We start from the raw sequence: 10,698 nt of genomic DNA, 5'->3' as shown, positions 1-10,698 counted from the left end.
AGAGCGAGTTTCAGCCTGATCCCACAGGCCAAGCCAAGGGACCCCACTGGTGCATGAATTCATGCACCGGGCCTCTAGTAGAGATATAAAAGGTGTGAAACTATAATGCTTTAACTTTGAAAAAGTTATGTTAATTTTTATTATCTTATGGAGAAGATGTAGTCATTGTGAGGTTGGCTTGAAATCACTTGCAGACAGTTCAGTGCCTTCTTTTTTTAAGTTTAAATAAGTAGGTTCTTTAAATGTATGATATGGTTGGGGACATCCATGCAATCATTTGACATTACTAATTTGTCAATTCTATAGATGTTTCTTGTTTAGATGCAAATACTTCTCAATTTATAAACATTATTAGTTAGTATTACTGCTGTTAATGAAATGAACGAATCTAGGATGAGATGGTGTTTCTTGTTGCATATGTAGTTGGATGGCCAGAGTAATATTGTGGTATTCCTGAAAGGCCAAGTAAATCTTGTGGCAAGAGAGTGGTATTAATGCCCACAAATATCATTGTAAAATGAAATCTTGCTCAGGCTGAGCTGAGTGTATAGCCTGAAAATAATGGAAAGCAGTGGACAAATCCTCCTATAATGGTAAATAGTAGGAGGATTCGTAGTATGTATCACGAAGGACAATGTCTAAGGACGAATTAGCTACAGCGATTCCTATTAAACCTCCTACAGGAAATAAGAAAATAAAACCTAAGGCTTATAATACAGCTGGTGATCATTTAATATTGCTTCCATGGAGGCTTACTCATCAACTATATACTTCTACTCCTGTGGGAGAGCCATAACTATAGTAGCTGATGTAAAATATGCTCATGTATAAACATCTATTCCTACTGTGACTATGTGGTGAGAGCATACAATTGACGCCAATAAATAGATTTATGGTTCAGACTATTCTATATACCTAAAAGGTGCTTTTCTACCCCATGAAATGATATGTGATTTTTATGTGAAATTATTGAATCCAGGTAAAATAAGGACATAAACTTCTGAGTGGTCAAAGAACCAGAATAAATGTTGCTATAATATTGGATCACCTTCTCTTTCAGAATCAAAGGAAGTGTTATTTAATTGTGGTCTGTCACAGGGATGTAAAGTATAGGATAGGGAATATAGTTCATAATATTATAAGTGTGTGTGGTGTCAGAGGGGTACTAGGGTTATCAAGGGGATCACTTTATAAGTTACATAAATGTCTAATCACTGTTATATGCCTGACACTAGTATAATACTGTATGTTGACTATTAGTGAAAAAAAAAATTAATTTACAAATAAACAGCCTAGCCAGTGTGGCTCAATGGTTGAGCATCAACCCATGCACCAAGAGGCCCTGGTTTGATTCACAATCAGGGCACATGCCTGGGTTGCGGGCTTGATCCCCAGCTGGGGGCGTTCAGGAGGCAGCTAATCAGTGTTGATGTTGCTGCATTGATGTTTCTCTTTCTCCTTCTCTTCCTCTTTTCCCTTCCTCTCTACAATAAATAAAAACATATTTTAAAAATAAATAAATAGGCAGGTACTACCCAGCTCTGGCCAATTGTTGCCATCCATCTGGAGAAGGGCCTAGTGTTGCCACATTGATATTCCACCCCGCTCCCCAGAGAAACCAGAAATCTAGATTTTTTTAATGAAGGTCTTCCAATTTTTTAAAAGTTGTCAAACTAAATTTCAGAACTATGGTGGTCAAATAAGTCATCTTTGGTTAAATTTTTTAAAAAAGAGATTGTGGTCTGTTAATTATATAGTTATTCCAGCTGCTAGAACTGGGAGTGACCATAGTAATAGCACAGCCATTATAGGACCAATTAAACAAATAGTGGTGTTTGGTACTGAGATACAGCCGGAGGTTTTATATTAATAATTTTAATATAAAATTAAAATTGTTGTGTATGGGATTGTTGTGTATGGTCTTTATTATGTTGAGATAAATTTCTCCTATAGCCCATTTTTAAGTTTTTCATTATGAATGGATGTTGAATTTTATCAAATACCTGTTCTGTAACTATTAAGATGCTTTTTCTGTATCTATTGAGTTTTTTTTTTTTACAGTAAAACATTTTTATATTTAGAATTAGCTGGCTGGATTCGATTTAGATGATCCCAATTTTGTTGGCAATGTCTAAAGTATCATAGATGGAAGCCAATTGAACATTTGCCTTCTTCTCTCAGTCAGGCCTTATTAGGGTGTTGACCTTGGTCACGACAATGTCACAGAGCTTCTTCATGGTCTGCTTGATCTGGTGCGTGCTGGCCTTGGCATCCACAACGAACACAAGTATATTGTCTTCCGTCTTCTTCAAGGCTGACTAGGTGGCCAGGGGCAACTTGATGATGGCATATTGGTCGAGCTTGTTTCTCCTGGGGGTGCTCTTCCAAGGATATTTGAGCTGCCTTCAGAGCCACAGTGTCTTGGGTTAAGGTGAGTGGTGTGCAGGTCATTTTTTTGCATGTGTCTGTGCATGCCTTTCAGCACTGCTTTCTTTGTCTTCAAAGCCTTTGCTTTGGCTTGAGCTCTGGGAAGGGCAGGAGCTTCCTTCTTCACTTTTGGTGCCATCTTGGTGAAAAGCTATATGATTCTTTTCTTTCATTCTATTAATGTGATAATCACATTGATTGATTTGCATATGTTAAACTGTCTTTGCATCCCAGATATAAATCCCACTTGATTATGTTGAATGATCCTTTTAATATGCTGCTGAATTTGATTTGCTAGTATCTTATTGAGAATTTTTGCATCTATATTCATCAGGGGTATTGTTCTGCCATTTTCTTTTCTGATAATGTCCTATTCTGGCTTTAGTATCTGACTGACCTTGTAAAATGAATTTGGGAATATTCCATCCTCTTTGATTTTCGTTTTTGGAAGAGATATTAATTGTATTCTTTGAATGTTTGGTAAAATTCACCAGTAAAGCTACCTGGTCCTAGATTTTTCCTCTTTGGAGATTGATTACTGATTCAGTCTCCTTACTGTAATTGGTGATTCAGATTTCCTAGTTCTTCCTGATTGTCTGGGTAGTTCATGTTTCTAAGAATTTTTTCATCTAGATTGTTCAGTTTGTTGGCATATATTTGTTCATAGTCATAAATCATAGACTATGATTTATTATATTTCTTTGGTATCAGTTGTAATGTCTCCTTTTTTATTTATAATTTGTTGATTTTTGTCCTCTCTTTCCATGGTTAATCTACCTAGAGGTTTGTCAACTGGTATATCTTTTCAGAGAATCAATTCTTAGTTTGGTTAATTTTTTCTATTGTGTTCTTGTTCTCTAATTCATTTATTTCTGCTCTAATCTTTATTATTTCCTTCCTTCTAACCTTTGGCCCAGTTTATTTTTTTCTAGTTTATTAAAATGTAGAGTTGTGTTGTTTATTTGGAATCTCTCTTACTTAATGTAGGCATTTATAGCAATGAGCTTCCCTCTTAGAACTGCCTTTGTTGCATCTCATATGTTTTGGTATGTGTGTTTTCATTTGCATTTGTCTTAAGATAAATACTTTTAAAATATCCTCTTTAATTTCTTCTTTGATCCATTGGTTATTTAGAAGAGTAATGTTTAATTTCCATGTATTCATGAATTTTCTAATTTTCCTCTTATCGTTGATTTCTAGTTTCATACCATTGTCAGAGAAGATACTTGGTATAATTTTCAATCTTCTTTAATTTTCTAAGCCTTGCTTTGTGGCCTAACATATGGTCTAGGCTAGAAAACATTTTGTGTGCACTTACTTGTATTCTGCTGTTGTCAGATGTTCTGCATATATCTATTGGGTCCCTTCATTCTATAAGGTTGTTCAAATCTGTTGTTTCTTGTTTCTCTGACTGGAGGATCTATTTTTGAGAGTGTGGTATTAACTATTACACTGTTGCTGTTAATTTTTCCTTTTAGTTTTGTTAATTTTTGCTTTATGTATATGAGTGCTCTGATGTTGGGAGCATAAATATTTACAATTGTTATATTTTCTTGATGTATAGGTCCCTTTATCATTATATGATAACCTTTATCTCTTATCATTTTAAAGTACATTTTGTGTGATATAAGCTATGCTGCCCTCTCTTTTTATTACATTTGCCTGTAATATCTTTTTCTACCTCTTCACTGTCAGTCTATAAGGTTAACATAAGCAGCATATCATTGGAATTTTTTAAAAAGCTGCTTAGCTATTTTATGTTCTTTGATTTAATAAATTAATCTGTTAAAGTTTAATTATTGAAAAGTAAGGACTTAATTATTGCCATTTTGTTTTCTCGTGTTATTCTTGTTTCTTTTTGTGTGCGTTGATGTCTTATATTAGTATGTTTTGATTTCTTTATCATGTTTATGCAATTATTGTAGGTTTTTCCCTTGTGGTTACCATGAGGCTTACATAAAATATCTTAAAATTATAAAATCCTACTTTAAAATAGTAACAACTAGAATTCATGAGCTTTACATTTTTACTTCTCCTTCCCCTCACATTTTAGGTTAATGTTACAATTTATAAAATTTTTTATATTGTATTAACTAGTAACAGATGATTGTAGTTATGGTTATTTTTACTATACTTGTTTTTAAATTTTTAAACTAGAGTTGTAAGTAAATTATGCCCCACCATTACTGTATTATAGAATTCAACTTTGACTATGTATTTACCATTACCAGTGAGTTTTATACTGCCTTATGTTTTTGTGATAATTAGCATATCTTATTTCCATTCAAGAACTCCCTTTAGCATTTCTTGTAAGGCAGGTCCAGTGGTGATAAATTCCCTGTGTGTTTGTTCAGGAATGATCTATTTTGCCATCTTGTTGATGTCTCTTTTTATTTCTTGAATAATCATTCACTGAGATAAAACCCCTGAAAGTGGTGAGAGGCCTCCTAATGATACAATAGTGAGGATAAATATAGCAATTAAGGTGTTTTATTTCATACATAGGGAAAGTAAAAGTGCTGTTGTGCGTGAATTATCCTATATAATAAAGAGGTAATATGCAAATTGACCATCACTTCACCACAAAGGTGGCGGCGCCCAGAGTGGAGGCGGGGTTTCCGTAACACAAGATGGCTGCACCCACAGCAGAGGCTGAGTTCCCGTAACAAGCCTTAATGAGCAATCAGCAGGGACCTGAGGCTGTGCCCCCTGCCCCGGTGCCAGGCCAGGGAACCTGAGGTTGCGCCCCCTGCCTGGCGGGGCTTGACAGGGGACCTCAGGCTGCACCCCCCCACACCCAGCAGGGCTTGACGGGATCTCAGGCTGCGTCCCCCACCTGGCGGTGCTTGATGGGGGACCTCAAGGCACAAACCCAAGCCCAGACTGGGGGACCTGAGGCTACACCCCCCCGCCCAGTGGGGCTTGACAAGGGCAGGACTGGCCAGGTCTGGATCTAGCCCAATGGAGGGGGGCCAGCCAGGTCTGGGTCTCGCATGATTTTGAGGCGCATGTGGGTCAGTAGAGACTTGACTCTGGGTCCCGTGGTGCACCCCAGACTCTAACAGGAGGATTTTCATATACATTTTACTAATTTTCTTTCATCTCTGACACTTCTGTTATAGAGAAAGGGCAAATAGCAATATTAAAATATTTCCTCTAATTAATCCCCTTTTAATGTGCACAAATTTTGTGCACCAGGCCACTAGTATATAAATAATTGTAGCAGGTGTTATGATACAAATAAGTTTATATTATTATAGTTGGAGTATGAATTATAATAGCTGTTATTCAACCTATGTGAGCAATTGATAAATAGGCTATGATTTTTTATAATTGGTTTTGGTTGAGTCTTCCCCATTCTACTATAACTGGTAAAATAGTTGTGCCTGGTCCATGTGGCTTAGTGTTTGAGTGTCAACCCATGAGCCAGGAGGTTATTGGTTTGATTCCCGGTCAGGGCACATGCCTGAGTTGTGAGCTCGGTCCCCAGTGGGGGGCTTGCAGGAGGCAGTTGATTGATGTTTCTCTCTCATCAATGTTTCTATGTCTCTATCCCTATCCCTTCCTCTCTCTCTCTCTAAAAATGAAAGAAAGAAATAGCTCTAATTAGTAGCCTATTTAGATTAATGGATGGTGAAATTTGATATAAACTTGATAGTGGTGCAAGTTTCTGTCATGTTGTTAAAATTAGGCCAGATGTTAGTGGAATACCTTGTGTAACTTTGGGTCCTCAAAGGTAGAATGGGAAAAGTCCAAGTTTTATGATGAAGGCTATTGTCATAAAAATGTTTGTAATTGTTTATTAGCCAGAATATATTGGATTAACAATAATAGCTATTATTAAATTGTTTGCGGGTAGTTTTTATCACGCGCTAACAGGTGGCGCGGGCCATTTTTGCTAATTTTTTGCGCAAATGGCAATGTTCAGTATAATTACGATAACTTTAGTTTACATATTTATATGTCACCCACATTCTACCGCTAGTCTATAAAAAATGTATTAATACGTGACCAGCGCTCTACTACTTACAGTCAACGTAAAACGTATAAATACGTTTCCTGCATACAATGTGTTAAAAGTATAGATCTTTTGTAAAATATTTAGTGGATGCTTCCATGGCTCATCGGTTGATTTTTTTTTTTATTAAACATGGAATAATAGTTAATATGTTTACTTCAAAGCTGATTTAGAATATTAATCACTATGAATAAAGTTGTAGTAGTAGTAGTAGAAGTAGTAGTAGTAGTAGTAAATGTTGGCATATTCTGCTAGGAAGAATGGCTAATGGGCCTGCTGCATACACAATATGGATGCCAGAAATGAGTTCTGATTCTCCTTCTGTTGGGCCAAATGGTGCTTAGTGGTTTCTGTTAAGTTTGAGATAAATCATATTATGGCTAGGGATCAAGATGGAAAAATTAGTCACAAATATTTGAGTGGTGATTAATGTTGACAGTATAATAATGCATTTATTAATAGAACTGATAATAAAATGGTTGCTAGTATTACTTCATATGAAATTGTTTGTGCTACGGCTTGTAGGGCCCCAGTTAATGCATGTTTTGAATTTAAGGCTTACTCTTCCCAACCAAAGAATAGTACACCTGGGTTTATGCTGAATGGATATGGTATGGATAATGGAATTCATATTGTTAGGGCCAAACTGAGAGCTAGGATTGGTGCAATAATAAATACATTGATGATGGTAATGGTTGCAATGGTGCTTTAGTAAATAGCTTGATGGCATTGGCAATGGGTTGGAGCAGGCCACGAGGTCCAGCATTTTGGTCCTTTACAGAGCTGACTGTAGCCTGGTACTTTTTGTTCAGTTAGTGTAAGAACTGCTATGAGGGGTAAAGTGCAAATAATTTATAAAAGGTTAATTATAAACATTTTGTTGAGAGGAGTTGAACCTCTGATTATAAAGTTTTAAGTTTTATACTATTACCAAGCTCTGATATCCTAACAAACCCTGTTCTTGGGCAGGGTTGGTATAGATTAATTAGATTAAGATTATATCATCTATTAATTTGAAGGTGCTTTTGTAAAGTAGCCTTATTTCTCATGTTCTTTCATACTAGGAGAAATAGGAAACAGAAACTAACCTAAATTACTGTGGCCTGAACTCGGATCTTGTAGGACTTTAATCATTGAACAAATGAACCATTAGGACAGCGGTTCTCAACCTGTGGGTCACGACCCCTTTGGGGTTTGACAACTCACAGGGGTCGCCTAAGACCATCGGAAAACACATATATAATGACATATTGTTTTTGTGATGAACCACTATGCTGTAATTATGCTCAATTTGTAACAATGAAATTGGGGGTCACCACAACATGAGGAACTGTATTAAAGGGTCGCAGCATTAGGAAGGTTGAGAACCACTGCCTTAGGATGTCCTGATCCAACATTGAGGTCATAAACCCTATTGTCATGTGACCTCTAGACTAGATCTGCCCTGTTATCCCTAGGGTAACTTGTTAGGCTTTATTAGGTTCTGCTGAAGAGGATGGTAGATCGGCTGTGCTAGCAAAGATTGGTGAGGCTTATTGGGGTTTATCAATTATAGAACAGGCTCTTCTAGAGGGATATAAAGCACCATTAAGTCCTTTTGAGCTTCAGGCATTTGCTAGTAGTACTCTGTCGAATAATTTTGTTATAATTATTTGGGTTTAGGACTAAGCATAGTAGAGTATTAGCTATTAGGTAAATAGGAATAACAACGCCACTTTCACAATTTATTTGTTTTAGCTGTAGCTTTTTACAGCCTAATTAAAACTTAATTATGAAAATACCTTTAACACAGTTTATGCAAAAAATCTTAGTTTATCATAATGACTGTGGTGGCTGGTACAAAATATACCAACCCTATTAAGTTTAACTTTGTTAATTGGCTTAGTTTTTATCACTGCTATTTCTGGTGGGGATGTGGTTAAGCAAGGCATTATGAGCTGTTAGTGTGCTTGATGTCTGCTCCTTTTAATCATTGGTCAGCTAGAGGCCATTGCCACTGGGATGCAGATACTTGCAAGTGTAATTTTATTCAAAATGAATGGAAGGGCTGGACCAAACCTGCTTATGGAATTAGTACTCATCTAGGCATTTCAGTGTCTTGCTTTATCTATGAAGCTACATTAACATAAAGACAAGGGACTCCCTGTCCATTGAAATGCTGTGAATTTAACTTGCATGCTAGCATTAGTGGAAGTACTTTCAAGTACTGAGGAAGTAAGTTTTTCTAGTCCATCGATTTTAGTTAGAATTTTGGTGTTTGAAATTTTTATTTAGTTAAGGATCTTGGCTAAAATATGTCTTAGTTTAATTTGCGATTTAGATATTATAGAATAGGGTAAGTACACTTTTATGTACTGTTATCTTTTATGTGCTGCTATATTTTAATTTTGTTTGGGGGGGGGTTGCCAAGGTTGTTAATAAATATATACCGTTTAAGGTCTACAGTGGGTAAGGGAGGTTTGCTAAGTTAATTTTTATTTCTAAACACATTTGTACGTGCACAGTAGTCCCCCTTTGTGGTTTTGCTTTCGATGATTTGTTACTTGTGGTCCGAAAATATTAAATGGAAAATTCCAGAAATAAATGTTTCACATTGTGTCATTCTGAATAGCATGAAAAAAAAACCCTTGTACTGTCCTCCTACATCCCCTCCCACCCCTTTGTTCAGTACATCCATCCTATATAAACTTCTCACCTGTTATCACAGTAGCCATCTCAACTACCAGATCATTGCTGTACCACAGTGCTTTGCTGAACATTTTATTTAGTAAGGGCCCCAATACATTCACATAATTTTTTACAGAATATTGTTATAATTGTTCTAGTTCATTATTGTTGTTAACCTCTTATAGTGCCTAATGTATACATTAAATTTTATTATAGATATGTATGGGTAGGAAAAAACATAGTATATGTAGGATTCAATACTATCTGCGATTTCAGGTGCCCACTGGGAGTCTTGACCATATCCCCCACGGGTAAGAGGGCACTACTATACCTGTAAAATTCTCTTATGTCCTGTAAGCATAGACTAAATACCACCTTTGGTTAATGTTGATAAATGATGTTCAATATAAGCCCAACTACAAGTGGTTTGACTATGTTAAGGTCTTGGATGATGAGTCTCAGCATCTCCCCCAAATTAAAAAATACCAAATGTCTGACAACTCACTATGTGTGAACATGGGCTGATCAGTCCATCAAGATGTCGTATTTAAGAGGAAACAGTGATGATGTTAGGTGAGATGGTCCTGAAATAACCAAATGCCAGATACAGTTTTGTAAAAAAAACCAATGTTCTGGACCTAGAGTGCAGAGAGGCCCATTTGTAGATGCATTGGTGATTAAGGAAAGTTGTTGGTTGTGATAAGCATAGTGACTAGAGTTGATTTGACTTAATATGGTATATACAATTGGTACTACTATGCTCTCTGAAAGGAGGTCAAATATATGATGAAAGGAGACTAAACTCTGGGTGATGAGCACACAATGCAATATACAGGTGATATATTGTATACTTGGAAACTTCTATAATCTTATTAACCAATGTCACCCAATAAATTTTAAAAATATTGACCTGTAGAATTATGAGCAAATAAATTAAAAAATAAAAAAACAAATTGTTTTAACCCACAAAAAATATGTCCCATGTAATATCGATTATATCTATTGGTTTATGACTAGCCATGTGGTAGAAAATTTTATATACAATAAACCATTCTATGTATTATATAATATTCAGTTTGATGCGCTTGCTTATAGGCATGGGGTAAAGTTAGACAGTTATATGTAGTAAGTGTCATGTACGATCACGCATGTAGGTACTAATACATTGTAATGGGGTAGGTAATTTAATGCATGAAGTACATAGCAATGGGTTTAGAATTTATTTCTAATGCTGACATAGCATGTGATCATGTATTACTGCTCATGTGCAACTTTCAGGGAATACTTTAAGTTTCAGTTTTGGTCACTGTTGGTGGCACTGGAGCTGCTTCTTTGATGACCTAGGGAGATTTTTCACCTTTTCTGGTTTTGTAAGACCAGAGTAATAAATAAACTATATTTTTCATTTTAGAAGATTATTATTATTTTTTTTTTACTTTATAATTTTTTTAATGTGGCTTGAATTCTTACAGCAGGACATCATTAAAGGAACAAAGACGCTTAAAGGAAGAGTTTGTGGACTAAAATCAATGAAGGTCAACACAATAGTATAATTAAAAGGTAAAAGCCAAAAAAAAAAAAAAAGG

The sequence above is a fragment of the Myotis davidii genome, unplaced genomic scaffold (genome assembly GCF_000327345.1).
Source record: "Myotis davidii unplaced genomic scaffold, ASM32734v1 scaffold44, whole genome shotgun sequence".
Taxonomy (NCBI): Eukaryota; Metazoa; Chordata; class Mammalia; order Chiroptera; family Vespertilionidae; genus Myotis; species Myotis davidii.
Note: the sequence above shows the minus strand (reverse complement) of the source record.